We start from the raw sequence: 13,067 nt of genomic DNA, 5'->3' as shown, positions 1-13,067 counted from the left end.
CTCAAGGTCAAGGTCACAACTGAAGGTCAAAGGTTTCAGCTCTGTATCTCCTAAACCCCTTGTAGGATTTTCATGAAACTTTGGTCCCAAATGATCACCTTCATCAAGACGTGTGCTGATTCATGAGTCAGTCCATGTCATTTCAAGGTCAAGGTCACAGCTAAAATCAAAGGTTTTACCCTTTCACTATCCATAGCAATGACGGGGGATTTAGCTGTCTTTCAGACTGCCTTGTTTTTTTATAATAATAATAATCGTCATTATCACCATCATCATCATCATCATCATAATTCTTATAATTAATAATTATCCTGTCTTATTATTATGTTCAAGAGTTTGTTTCTAGAACAGCATTGTGACATTAACCGTCATTACAATCATCGTCCTCAACATCATTAACAGCATCTTAGTACTTGTCACCGAAATCATCAACATCAATATCTTTTAAACAGAAATTGGCATTAAGGAACATTTCTCAAAGATTTAAGTTTGAAACGTTTTTGGTCACAGGACTAGAGCCCGAAACTATGGACATGAGTCAATTGTTATTCAGAAGCCGTTAAAACGACTAATAAAGGAATGTCGCTGTCATCTCAAGGAAGCATTCGCGTAATCATCCGGCCGAGGCTGGAAAACGTAAGCGAGTGGGACCGACGATTTGAAATGGAACAATGATATTTAATGCCGCGTACAGTGAGGACGAACAACAAGATGTTCTAACCAATACTGGATATCCAAAAAAAGAAAAGACAAAAACGTTACGACCCACATGTAGACGCCTTACCCAGTAAGTTAATAGTCAGCTACATTAAGAATACATAGAATTGTCATCACTAGGCACAAATAAAACTTTCTTTTGAATTCATTGGCATTGGTGATTTTTTGTTTTTTTTGTTTGTTTGCTTTTTACTTTTTTTTATATTACACTTTTACAAGATTTATTTCATCGCCGGTTACATACCCCCAAAATTATGTCAGCTGCCGTTACGTTTTGGTCGTACCGTTAACTTGTAGTTTATATCGCGCTTTATTTATTGTTACAAAACTTTTTCTATTTGCGTTTCATGTTTTAAGCTGAATTTATAACATAAACTTTTACAGTAAAATCAGTTAATCCAGGTAAGTTTTACCTACAAGTGAATACAGATCGGGAAATCGAAATGAGCGAGACTATTGAAGTGTAATCGCATAAACACCAATGAATTGTTCTCGTACTTACACATTTTCTTTCAATTTAATGTTAAAATCAGACCTAATTCAAAATGATGGTTGAACAAGGAATCCACAAGTCAAAAATCACCCGTTGTATTTCTTACAAACAAGTTAGCCAGTCATAACTACTGCCGTTACCAGGCTGACAATGCTGCTGTCAGATATACAAAGACCAAAGGTCGACACAGACTAATTATTGTCATGTTGCAGTCATGTAAGATCCCAAAAAACTTGCAGCACTTCAACTGTGTATACGCTTGGAAGTTCAGAGAACAACCTGAGGAACAATATACAAGAATACTGAAAGCAATTTTTGGTAAGTTTTATTACTCTCAATATGAACTACATTATCTACAAATCCTAATTTTGCGTTTGATTACGTCAGCTAGATTTGAGCCTATTAATTGATTTATTCAATACTTTAAGAGTGATGAGTCAGTTTTTGTTATTCTTGATACATGTCACATATTTCCTGGTAGGGTGATATACATTGCTTAGGAATTATACTAGTAGAAGAAGAATTTAATAATTGTGAAAGACTTGCAATTATACATGTAATTTTTAGCTGAATTATAGGAATTAAAATTCTTAATATCATATTATCCTGCCTTTTGGTTCAGTGTTTTTAAATGTCCTGATAGCTGTCAAACAGAAATGTAACTATTAAAATTCTACATTGAAATAAAAAGTAATACATGATGCAGCTATTTCCACATTTCACCTTAAAGGGAGATAATTATACACTTCTACTAAAGACATCTGATAAGAAAATAGCTCTGTGTGATGAGCCCTTTTGTCATTCTTTAGTAACAGTATATATTGAAGATGAAAACAAGGTAATAAAATATTTCCAAATAAATATTGTAACTAACAAAAACAGTAACAAATGTGCAAATCATTGACCTGACCACGAACTGATAATAAATATGTTATGTTAAGATAATTCTTATGACTGTTTGATACGTGACTGTTTATTAAATTCGTTAAAATGCAGAGCACGACGTGGACATTCGTGTCTGAGTAGCTAAAGTATCAGCACAACTTATGTTCGATGAAAATTTCTGAATGATATTTCTCATTGCTGTAAATGAATTTTCTATCATATTACTACATAAGTATATGGAGTAATAACTTGATTTTCAAGGATCGTGTTTTCGAGATCGTCAAATCTGACATAGGTGGGCCCGGGTCTAAAGAGTGACCAATTCGGCGCCAAGCATACATTACAGGTAAAAATAATTATTGCAGTGCAATACGTTAAATGGTAAATACTAATGGAAGTATTTGCGTCTCGTCTTTAGTTTACAATATCAATTTACTTAGGATGAAGATTCAGACGAGGGATTATTTGAAACGTTGTGAAGTAAAAATATCATTGGGACAGCTAATTGGCCAATATTCGTGCTAAAACATTTTACTTAATCGTTTTGTGTACTTCCATAACCATGAATCATCCCACTCCCAATATGTAACTAGAACCCTGGGTCCGCTCCAGCAAATGCACGTAAGCAATGAAAAAATATATTCAGAATTTGCAAAACACATTCATGACCGTTCGTAAGGTAAATTTGATTTCATTTCAGCTCCAAGGGATAAGTTTAGACGAGGAAGCATATTGTGGACAAATGTGAGCAGGAACGTAGCACAGTTAGCAAAGAAAAGAATCTGTGAACTTTCAGCCATACACAAATCTAACAGACTTGAAAAGTCTTTGCTCAAGTATACAGATTTACTGTTCAACTTGAGCAGAATCAAATTCGCGTTAGAAAATTGTGAACTCAAGTGCACAAGTGAAAATTGTGGATTCCGTTGCCGCGGAGACAAAATCATTGACCAGTTCTTTTCACATGTCAAAGTTTGTAAATATCAACAAGTAAAATGTAGATTTTGTCGACAGACGATATTACGCAAAAATCTCCAAAAACACGAGCAGACGACATGCAAGCGCAGGCATATTCCATGTCCGAATGAATCTTGTAGACAGATGTTGGCAGTGAGCGAGATGTATGGTCATGCACGTGTCTGCTCATACAAAGAGGTTGCGTGTAAAAATAACATCTACGGTTGTACTGGTGTTTTCGCACGTAAAGACAAAGCTAAGCACCTGGAAATTTGTGAATTTGAAAAAGTGACTTGCCAAAAATGCGACACCTTACTCTTTCATGTCGACATAGCAACTCACAAATGTCACAAATGTGAAGTCCCGCAATTTGAATATGATACAAACGACATGCCGTCGATTCGAGAGAATGAGATATTCAAATGTTACTTTGTCGGCTGTACATTTACCGGCAGCAAACATGACTTAGAAGCTCATTACATGTTTTGTGAATTTAGAATAGAGCAGTGTGCCGATTGTGGAATGAGGTTTCCATATCGAGATCTTGTCTGGCATCGACGACAATGTGATAGAGTTGTTGAATGTGAACTGTGCCACCAGCTGGTTCCAAGGTAACTGCAATAATATGCTTCCGCATGTAAATATAAATGGCAATTATCCATAGTTTTGAAAAGTTAACTCCCCTGTTTTGACAACAGTTTAAGCCATCCCACATACATGATGTCTACCGTGGTCCCTTGGTTCGGCTACGGGTCTGTCGACACACTGCATGATGGATGGAATACTCTTTTTTTCTTGGTAGAAGCGTTTAAATTAATGCGACGTCCGAGAAAGTAGTTAAACTGTTTATATTTTTTTTAGAACTTTTATAAGGACTGGTGATATGTTTCTTCTAATTGTAAAATGAAACTACAGGTCGTGGACTGAAATCCAGTTCTTGAAACGTTCTAGCGTATATTATACTAAAACACAGCGACACTTGTATTTCATATATCAGTCTGGAATTTTTGTTTTTGATGAAAGGAATTGCTCTTTCGTTTTATTGATATTCGACAAAAAGGTACAAAATCCATTGAAATATCATTACAGATAATATCTCTTATGAAATAACACTGTAGATATATCTGAAATTGATAGTTTGATTTACATTTCAGTTCGTCAAAGCTTACTCACGACCGTTGGATATGCAACGGGCAGAATATCCAAGTGCTATGCGAAGTCTGCCATAACTGTATCAGTAACGGCCGAAAAGAAACCCACTCCATGTCATGTCTTTGCGGACACCAAGATATACAGGTATTTTATTACAATTACAGTCAAACCTGTCTATGAAGATCACCCTTGGAAGAGCCAAAATGTGGTCTTTATTGGGAGATGGTCTTTATTCACAGGTTTAAAATACAATGTAAATGTTAAAATGGGAAACAAAACATGTGGTCTTTAGAGCCAGGTGGTCTTTCTTCAAAGGTGGTCTTTCACACAGGTTTGACTGTATATATAAGGAAATGCCAGACATTCACTTACTATAAGCGGAATTGTATCATGCGAGAATTAACTTGTCAGCATCCTAATATCTTTTCAGATAGATGTTTTTACTAATTATGTTTTCTGATTTGTAGACTGGAACTACAAGCGTGCCTTTTACAGGAGCTCTTTCGTCATCTCCGGTTCAAATAAACGGAAGTTATTCCTCGTCACAAGACGGAAGTTCTGCACGAGGGTCAGGTAGGTTAGATTTGATATTAATATTTACGTACAGGCCAATTACCTGTAGATCTAGATTTAGAATGGTTAAAAGGAAATATTTAATGGAAATAACATGGAAGAGTTTCGTGTAGGTTTATAAAGAAGCCTAACAGTAACACCTGTATTGTTTGAGATTGACTGCGGTTCAGAGTGCCTGGTATTGCATGTTTTCATACTGATCTTTTTCCTGTTTCACACATTTGACCAGACAACAGAGGCTTTTTTCAAAGCCCTGTCTCAATTCAAGCAATAAACATGTAATATATTGTAGTTTTCTCTGGTCCCCATCATTTAAAAGACTAAAAAGTTTACCAAGCTGATTAACAGAAATTTTTGCAAGTACAAATGCAACAATTAACCAGTTACCATGTTTAGTTGACTTCACGCTTGTATATAAAGAATGACTGTACTCAAATTTATTGAGGTGGTGGATTTATTCCTTTAATTCAAAATTTAAAAATTGGTAAGTGAACATCTCACATAAACCATTTGTAATTAATTTTGCATCCGTCTTCGTACTTTTTCCACTTGCCGTGAATGTAACATTTGGATTAAACATATTTTATTTCCCAATATGTACATTTTAATACACTTAGTTACATACAAAAATTTTGATTTGGAACTGGAAGCCAGTAGGCTTATTGAAGTCCTCTCCATGTAATGTAACATTTAGTAGCAGGCATATTTTTAAAACGTATTATATATTTGCAACAAGGACAATTAAATTGTGCGCGCCTTCTTAGAGCATTTACTTAAAAATCACAAGTCACCATTCTGTCGTTTATTGGATGCTATTGGGGATTTCCACCGTTCAGTTTCAAATTCTGGTGTATTCTGTATACTGTTCTCTTTGTTATTGCCTTTTTTTAAAACGATGCACGTATTTCTCGATCTCCTAACTTCCTTGTTGTCATTTTGTTATGATATCGCAGTATCTCTCTTCTGACACACGTGCCTGCATATTTTCTTCCTTCTTTGTTTTATAACCTTGAATACCATTTGTGTATTGATTTAAAGGGGAAGTACTCAATATTTATGTTTTTCTCTCGAAATTAGACGAATTCTTGCATATGATAATGCTAACGGAGTGGCGCTTTGGATTTTTTATACTGTCTCAAGCCTTGAAAGCTGAAAAGTTGCTATACATATTTCTGAAAAACAAATAATGCAAATAAACAAAATGTTTTTAATATAAAAAGAAGAGACTCATTTTAAATTTGTGCTGAGAATTATCTTTTCATAGAAACGCTTGTGTGATCGGTAAAATGTGCAGAAAGGCTAATGTCTACTGCGTTAGTCACACAGTATTACAATTTTAAGTAATATAGCGGTATATGTATATTGATACACGAGTAGTATTTTTGCGTAGCGGTATATAACCTGAATGCTATTGATGTTTGATTTGTGATAAAGTGTAAACAATTCTATCTGTTTTGATTTGATGTTGTGACATACATATGGAGTAAGTCCCCTTTAAGGCCGTATCTAATCTTTGATATTTTTTACAAGGTTATGGCTTACGTATGACTACGCATGCAAATTACATGACTAGACTTTCACCGACATACGAGAGGTTACTGTTTGATGTGATGCCATTAAGGACAACACGATGGCGGGAACGTTCTTATTCCGACGATACTGGCTGTTCGTACACGTCATCGTCAAAAACACATTCCTGGACGCCATCTAGTAGAGACCAATGGCGTGCACTGATGCATCAAATCGACACTAACACAAGTGGACTGAGAATGGCAATGTCCAATTGCTAAGACTTACTGTCAAGATTTATTTAGGAGATGCGGTGATTCTAATGCAGTTATCAACACTGTAAACTTACACTTGCGTAACTGTATCAAAAGCATGTTTTAGCTTTTCTTTTAGCTTGGAATGAAAAATTGCCGCACATTTTAACTGATTAAGAATGTAATCCTGCCACGTTGCATGGTTTTCATAATCGTCTCACAGAATTATTATTTTGTCAGGAACCGAACTTCAACTTGCTGTAACTGACGAGCTGGAATGGATTACTGGTAACTGGATAAAACATATATTGAATTGATATGCCGAGCAGCATCGACATTATACAGGTTGACACGACAGGAAGAGAAGGGCATTCCATTTATTTGATCTAATGAGCAGATATGATAGGATATGTAAATTGATTTGTTGTAATGAGCAGCTAGGATTGAACATAAATCTATTTGACCTAGATAGCAGCTATGAGGTAACGCGAATAGAACTGATCTAGCGAACGTGTAGCTGACATGAAATGAATTGATCAAGCAGCCAGTTAGGACATAACATACATTGAACTGTTCTAACGTGCAGCTATGACGTACCATGAATTGAACTGATCAATGTAACGAGTTGATTTAGGCGAGCAGCTAGGACGTAACGTAATTATATTAACTGAGACGTTTTAAACTAATATGGCATTTTAGTTAGAATGAAAAACATTAATTGAGTTTATTTAGCGAACAAAATTTACATTGAGAGACGTTAGGAGACACAACACACATTGATTTGATCTAGATTATAGTGGACATATATTATATATTTTTTGTACTCCGCGTTACATCGTAACACGTTCTTCTTTTACATATTAATTAAGTTATTAAAGTTATTCTGACATATTATTCATAAAAGATCTTTCAAGGATGAAGCCCAACATTCAGTAGTAAAAGACATGTGATAAATGGGTACAGGTTTCCAGACACTGGTTTTTCCCGGGCGAGTCGACCACGTTTTAGAAATCCTTTACGAATATCATGTGAACTTGTAAAACATATCCGAAGATTGTTTTTTTAACATATACACATATACATATTATGTTTGATTAATTCGCATGTATCTACGGCTTGTATGTTTAAATATGTCATCGTCAAATAAATGTGTCTCGCAAATCGCACAACAGTGTCTGTTGTTGATTTTATATCATATAGATAGGACATTAATGTGTTATGTTACTCATTTGATCTTCATTAGTCAGATACTGATCAACTCTGAATATCATTTTTTATTGGAGAACATCATTGAATGAACAAATGTAATGTGTAGAAGTTAGTAAACAACAAAATATAGATTGTATCTTCAGGTCACGTATATGAAATAGCTTTATGAAATTTTATCTGCGTAACTTTTCAAATGTTTGTCTCTTTTCTTGTTATATCTAGAAAATTTATACACTTATTCATTTTCCGACAGATCTTGAAAGGTCTAAGCTCTTTATTATCTCTAAACAGATAAAACAAATCAGTCATAGTGCTTTGACTATAAAAGATATTGAGCTTCAGTTTCTATTAATATTATAACATTATATATAGTATATTGTGTCAATGTAAAGTAAACAAAATGGCGTTGTTTAGAAAAAAAAATCTTTGAAAATTTGCAATCAAAATTCCAAAATTAACATTCAGTAATGGCCAAAAGTTAAAGATTATTGAAGTGTATTAAATTAAAATCAGGAACTTTATTTTTATTGGAAGGCGAATTACAGTTTTACGTGCATACGCGCGTCTTTTTGGCTGTTCTATCATTTTATTGTAAAGGTCAGTACCAATCTGATCACCTCGGCCTTTATGCTAAGCAATAGTCAGAATGTTGATCTTGATGATCTATAGGCCAATTCAAATCTGGGTGGGGCAGGTGGGTTCAAAAACAAGGTCACTAGGTCAGGTCAAAGGAAAAGCTTGTTAAACACTCTATAAGTCACATTTATGACTGTACTCACGAAGCACAGTCCAGAATGTTAATCTTGAAGATTCATTAGGTCAAGTACTAGTCAGGACAGTGGGTCAAAAATTAGGTCACAAAGACAATCAAAGGAAAAGATTTTAACACTCTAGGGACACAGATTTTGGCCCAATCTAAATGAAACTTGGTCAAAAATGTTTTCCCTGAATAAAATCTTGGAACGAGTTTGATATTTGGGTCCCTCTGGGTCAAAAACTAGGTGCACCAGGTACAATCAAAGGAAAAGCTAGTTAACACTGTAGAGGTCACATTTATAATCATATCTTAATGAAACTTGGTCAGAATGTTGATCTTGATAATTTATAGGTGAAATTGAAATCTGGATCTGGTGGGATCAAAAGCTAGGTCACCAGGTCAGATCAAAGGAAAAGCTTGTTAACACTCTAGAGGTCACAATTTTGGCCCAGTCTTAATGAACCTTGGTAAGAATCTTCTCCTTAATAAAATCTTGAACGAGTTTGATATTGGGTCATCTGGGATCAAACACTAAATTCACCAATCAAATCAAAGGAAAAGTCTAGTTACACTATAGAGTTCACAATTTTGGACCAATCTTAAAGAAACTTTGTCAGAATGTTCCCCTCAGTAAAATCTTGGAGAGTTCGATATTGGTCATCTGGATCAAAAACTAGGTCACCATATCAAATCAAGGGAAAAGCTAGTTAACACTGTAGAAGGCCACATTTTAACCATATTCGTAATGACAACTTGTTCAGAATGTTGATCTTGGTCAAGATTAGATCTGGGTCATGTGGGGTCAAAAACTAGGTCACTAGATCAGATCAAAGGAAAAGCTTGTTAAAACTCTAGATGTCACAATTTTGGCCCAATCTTAATGAAACTTCCTCAGAATCTTTCCCTCAATAAACTTGGACGAGTTCGATATTGGGTCATTCTGGAATCAAAAACTAGTCACCAGGTCAAATCAAATGAAAAAGCTTGCTAACACTCTATATGCCCACACTTTATACAGTATCTTCATGAATCTTAGTCAGAATGTTAATTCTGATGTTCCTCAAGGTCAGTTTGAATCTGTGTTAAGTAGATTAAAAACTAGGTCACCAGGGTCCAAATCAAAGGAAAAGCTAGTTAACAAAGTAATGCCCACATTTATGACCATCTCTTAAGGAAACGTGGTCTAATTGTGATCTGATGTATCTATAGGTCAGTTAAAAATATGGGTCAGGTGGGTTTCAGTCAAAATCTAGATCACTAGTCAGAATCAAAAGGAAAAGCTAGATAACACTCTAGATGTCACATTATGACTGTATCTCATGGAACTTAGAGTCAGAATGTTAATCTTGATGATCTTTAGGTCATGTTCGAGTCTGGGTGATGTGGGTTAAAAACTAGGTCACCGGGTCCAATCAAAGGAAAAGCTAGTTTACACTTTTAGAGACAACATTTTGAACCAATCTAATGATACTTGGTGAGAAATGTTAATCTTGATGATCTTTAGGTCAACAGGTCAGGTGAGCGATACAGGGCCTTCATGGCCCTCTTGTTTGTATTTCATTCAACTTTTGTATTAGAAAAACTTCAGATACGGCCTTGTATCAATTTTCTTTTTAACGGAGAAAATCTTTTTTGAATTAATTGAAATCTCCGTAAACACAATCTTCTTAATTGATTTGATTTATAATATTACAATCTACTCAGCTTAAAAATTGTCTGACGTAAATTCATACGTGTTCAATCCTGCTTTTTTTCTGTTTTATTTTGTCATTACATTTACGGTATTTATAGCTTAAAAGCTGTTTCCTATTACTAGTCCTATTATAATTGAATGTATAATTGATTATTAATATATTAACCTTTGGACTCTTCTCAACTTCACGTTTTTGCCACACGTTTTTTAAGATTTTAAAGTTATTTAATAAATTTGAGAGCTTATGTTTACTGCTAAGGATTTGAAGTAGCAACCAAGCTTTCGTTCACAACTAGCTTGTAGTCATGCAATATAGTAAACTTGAAATTTGTTTGGGGATTTCCAGTCGGATTTCCCCAAAAGGAAAATGTAACTTATACATTGTTTTATTAAACGCCTGTGAACAGGGATATAACAAAGCATTTTGTAATTGTAGAGGTATATGATTTATTTTGGTTTATTACTATGTTAAATGTACTTTTAAATGGACATTTCGTTTATGCACAGAATACTGAATCATTTACATTGATTGTGGGGCCATATTATTTAAGGGCCATATTTTATTAAATTTCTTTTGTTTTCCGCACGTTGTTTTGATATCTGTTTTGAGGTATACCCGTATGTTTTATTTCTTTCACGTGATGATTTTTGTGCTGCTGCACCAGTGATTGTAAAAAGAATACCTGTTTGAAGAAATCTTTTCAGATGTTAAGACCCATCCCTAACAACCAAATTAGTTCCAGGAGGCTTTCCATGGAAATAATTATCTACAACAACGTGGCCGAATTATGCAGTGCTACAATATAAGCCTTAAATACCATATTTAAATGTAAATTCGTGCAAACAAAAATCAATACAAACTGAAGTCAACGTTTAGTTAAAACAAACCACGTGGTATGAATACAAAATATGCAAATTTAAGATCACGTGAATAAACGTTACACCTCAATAGTCACCTGAACTGTAGCGATGATATTGATTAGCTATGCATAGTACTGCCGAGGTCACGTAGCTTATAAACGTAGAAAAAATTGGAAACCCTAGCCGTGGAAACCAGACTGGTAATTCAAACATTTTTCCTAACCGCATTTCACTAAGTATAACTCCAAATATAAGACAGTATTTGATAAAGATCTAGACCTCTAATAGCAACAATAATCTACAGATTATATACATCCTACAGATAATCCACGGCTAAAATATAGAAACGGAATTTCAACGGAAAAGTTTCCGAATCATATCCGGTCCATAGAACAATACACAGTTTGTACCTACCACAGCATTTCCAGCAAGTTTTAACAATTTTCAAGTATTCAGAATAAACTTAATGTTCCGTCAATCATAGCTATCAAATATAAGATATTATGTTACCGATATGCAACCCTTGTATCTAAAGAATGTTACCGAATTTTAAACAGTATTGTCTCGTTGTTGTTTCAAACACTCGAAAATATGACCACTCTGTTAATTTGGCCTCTTTATATAAAAATCGATAATCCATAGTGAAAACGGATTTCCTCAGCTTTGCTCCTGCCAATTAGCAACTAATTAGGCACTAATTTAGTAAGATGAATTTATGAACAGAACAAACAGGACAGTAATTTATTGATATAACTTAAACATGTACAGTTCATCGTTATATTAAACAAAAATAATATAACATTCTTAGCAATACGAGTGTGAAACAAAACAAAAGAATATTCTGCTAAATTCCAATCAATATGTTTGCAATGTGAACTGCAATGAGAATCAAAGACATGTATTTTTCTAAATTAAAATTCCCTCAACGGATTATCTTCCTTCTAGCAAATTACAACATAATATACTATATCAATGCCAATAGATAACACATTAATCGGTACAATTTCGTCTAACAAAACAACGAATTATCAACGGGCGCATCGATGATATCCAATACTCGCCTTTTTTGAAACGACAATATTCAGGACTGTATCAACCAATCGATAACAGATTTGACCAACTTAAAAATTGAATATTGTTTTAAAGACAGATTCTGCTCACCTTCAGTCGCACCAAGAGTAAACCAACATAGTGCATTTTGTGGACCACCTGGAGCTGCGGATCCGCACAGTCTGTGCATGGCTGTCCGCTAACGGTTTCTCTATTGCAATAGGCTTTGAAAGCGAACAGCATGGAATTCACTGACCAACCTGCAACGGTTGCACAGGCTGGTCTGGGCCCATGCAGGGTCGCAAACTCACTCTGTTGGATTTCTCATGGTGCGCTCAAAATATCTGGATTTATACAAATAATGTATAAAAAATTAAAACGGTTTCGTTTCGGCCATTTACATAATTTTATTTTTCGATTTTTTATACACGGCAGACTAAAGCTGTAAGTTTTGTCTGACTTTAAATTTCCAACATTTTTAGCGAAGCCTGCTTTTTTTCTAGCGGATCTTTGAAGTACCGGTATAACAAAGGAGTGATAATAAATGCCCTCATAAAACACTGGCTGCAAATTGAAATTCTGAGGTGCAGATGTGTGCATGTTCTGTTCTGTTTCTTCCACAAAAATTCGAATGAAAACCAAAGTTATCCGAATAAGGATGACTAAATCAGTGTGTATATAATTAAGACAGGCCACTGTCCAAAGCTTTAGAAAGAAATCTTTAAAGCTTAATTGTTTTTGTAGAAAAAAGCTTAAATTATTAAATTTACAGTAAAATAATTTAAGTGTGTAGTTTTCGTCACAACTAATCAAAAAGGATCAAACTATTCGTTTAAAGACAAACTCAGTGTGTAAGTAAACATGACGCAATGAAAAAAAGGATTAACTTTAAAACCAAAGCTAATATTTTTTGGGCAACCCACCCCCCCAAAAAAAAAAGAAAAAGTTCTTCTTGAA

General features: G+C 34.5%; 1 pseudogene; it reads left to right on the top strand.

Annotated features, from left to right (window-relative positions):
* The first annotated feature begins 1,262 nt into the window (after positions 1-1,262).
* On the top strand, positions 1,263-8,421 carry LOC123525415 (uncharacterized; annotated as a pseudogene).
* The last annotated feature ends 4,646 nt before the right edge of the window (positions 8,422-13,067 follow it).

Source organism: Mercenaria mercenaria, chromosome 3, assembly GCF_021730395.1.
Source record: "Mercenaria mercenaria strain notata chromosome 3, MADL_Memer_1, whole genome shotgun sequence".
In the NCBI taxonomy this organism is placed as follows: Eukaryota; Metazoa; Mollusca; class Bivalvia; order Venerida; family Veneridae; genus Mercenaria; species Mercenaria mercenaria.
Note: the sequence above shows the minus strand (reverse complement) of the source record. Positions and strands in the feature narration are given on the sequence as shown.